A 2,572-nucleotide genomic window follows, 5' to 3' on the forward strand; every position below is an offset into this window, starting at 1 on the left:
TAGGCAGGCATCTACCCTGTTCTCCAAATGGACTATTATCCTTGTGCATGGTTGGGAAACAAAAAGCAAGCTCACCTTCTTTCTGACCCTGATCTGCATGGCCCCTACATCCTGCTTTGGCAAGACTTCAGTAGGCAAGGTGAAGTTGTTAGAGTATTAAAAGATCCTCTCTTGGGATGCCTGGTGGGCTAAGTCGGCAGAGCATATGGCTCTTGATCTCAAGGTTGTAAGCTAGAGCCCCTGGCTGGGTGTAGAAATTACCTCAAGGAGGACTCAAGGGTCATACCCAGGTTTGGGGGTTGAGCAATTAAGCAACAGTAATGCCACTTACTAAGATTGGAAAGTCTTGGGGGAGAAGCAAGTTTGGAAGGGAAATCAGGAGTTCCGCTTTTGACTTAAAAACAATCTCTCTAAACTCTCCCCTCTTCTCTCATTTTGCATAAATGATCAAGTCTCGTCTTTCTTAAAACAGATGTAGCCCTTACTAAACCTTAAAATCCCTCTAACTGGGGTGCCTGAGTGTCTCAGTCTGTTAAGCGTCCGACTTTGGCTCAGGTCATGAGCTCACGGTTCATAAGTTCGAGCCCCACATCAGGCTCAGTGCTGACAGCTCAGAGCCTGGAGTCTGCTTCAGATTCTGTTTCCCTCTCCCTCTGCCCATCCCCCATTTGAAGTCTGCCTCTCTCTTTCTCAAAAATAAATAAACTTTTAAAAATCCCTCTATTTAAAAAATTTTTTTAAATGTTTATTCATTTTTGAGAGACAGAGCACAGGCAGGGTTGGGGCAGAGAGAGAGGGAGACACAGAATCCAAAGCAGGCTCCAGGCTCTGAGCTGTCAGCACTGAGCCCACAAGGGGCTTGAACTCACAAACTGTGAGATCATGACCTGAGCTGAAGTCAGATGCTCAACCAACTACACCACCCAGGATCCCCAAAATACTTCTAATTATTGCCATTTCTTCTTTCCTTTAGGTCCAAATTCCTTTAAAGGGTCATCTATTTTCTACTATACCTACACTTCCTCACCTCCTAGTCTCTTCTTGACCCTCTGCAATCAGGTTTCTGCCCTCAACATATTACTGAAACTACACTCACTAAGGTAACAAATAATGCCCTAATTACCAAATCTAGTGGATACTTTTCAGTCATAACATTCTAGGACCTCCCTATAGCCTTTGGATACCAACTGATCACATGTTCCTCTTTGAAAAATCTCTCCTCAGGTTCTCTTTTCCTCCGCGGCTGCTTGAAGTTCCACCGCCATCATGAATGACACCTTTACTATCCGGACCAAGAAGTTCATGACCAACCGACTACTTCAGCGGAAACAGATGGTCATTGATGTCCTTCACCCTGGAAAGGCAACAGTACCTAAGACAGAAATTCGGGAAAAACTAGCCAAAATGTACAAGACCACACCAGATGTCATCTTTGTATTTGGATTCAGAACCCATTTTGGAGGTGGCAAGACAACTGGCTTTGGCATGATTTATGATTCCTTGGATTATGCGAAGAAAAACGAACCCAAACATAGACTTGCAAGACGTGGCCTGTATGAGAAGAAAAAGACATCAAGAAAACAGCGAAAGGAACGCAAGAACAGAAAGAAGAAAGTCAGGGGAACTGCAAAAGCCAATGTTGGTGCTGGCAAAAAGAAGGAGTAAAGATTCTGCTGTGACTCTCTGGTGATTGTGCAGATTTTTCATGAGAGGATTAATAAACTAAGAACTTTTAGGTGAACAAAAAAAGAAAAATCTCTGCTCCCTTGGCATCCCTGGGATTCACTCTCTGCTGCTTCTCTTCCTCTGTCACTTTTCCTTTTCATATTCTTCCTGACTCCTATCTGCTGCTTGATGGATTTGCAGAGGTTCTATTCAGCTCTTTTCTCACTTTACTCTGTTTTCAAGGATGATCCTATCTTTTAGACCCTATTTAGATGATTTTGCCTACCACCTATAAACCATCAACTCCAAATTTGATATCTCCCTACTCCAATTCTCTTTGCAACAACACTCATACTTTGAGTTGCCTACTAGACAAGTCATCTGGATGCCCCTAGATATCACAAACTCAACAATTCAGAATTCAATTCTAAACAAGGCAACTTACAGAAGAAATTCAGATTGCCAAAAACATGAAGAGATGCCCAACCTTAGCTCGTAATCAGGGAAATGGAAATTAAAGCAATAAATGCAATATTTCTTGCCATGACTGGCACAAATTAATGAGAATGGTTAACATTCAGTGTTGGTGGAGATTAAGGAAAATAGGCAGTCTCATACACTTCTGGTATAGGTATGACTTGTTATAACCTTTAGGAAAGTATCTGGTAGTATCTAATAAAATATAAAATACAGGGGCACCTGGCTGGTTCTGTTGGTAGAGCATGCGATTCTTGATCTCAGGGATATGAGTTCAAGCCCCATATTGGGCATAGAGCTTACTTTAAAAATCTAATCCAATCCAATCAAAAATATAAAATACACATATGTCCCTTATATGTCAAAGAAATTGCCACACAGGTCCCTAGAATACATGTACAAGGATGCTCATCACATTATTGTTTGTGTT

The 2,572-nt window shown here is 41.8% G+C and overlaps 1 pseudogene; it reads left to right on the top strand.

The window, feature by feature from the left end:
• The first annotated feature begins 1,252 nt into the window (after positions 1 to 1,252).
• Positions 1,253 to 1,735, top strand: LOC115283759 (annotated as a pseudogene).
• Positions 1,736 to 2,572: the final 837 nt, after the last annotated feature.

Source organism: Suricata suricatta, chromosome X, assembly GCF_006229205.1.
Source record: "Suricata suricatta isolate VVHF042 chromosome X, meerkat_22Aug2017_6uvM2_HiC, whole genome shotgun sequence".
Lineage (NCBI taxonomy): Eukaryota > Metazoa > Chordata > Mammalia > Carnivora > Herpestidae > Suricata > Suricata suricatta.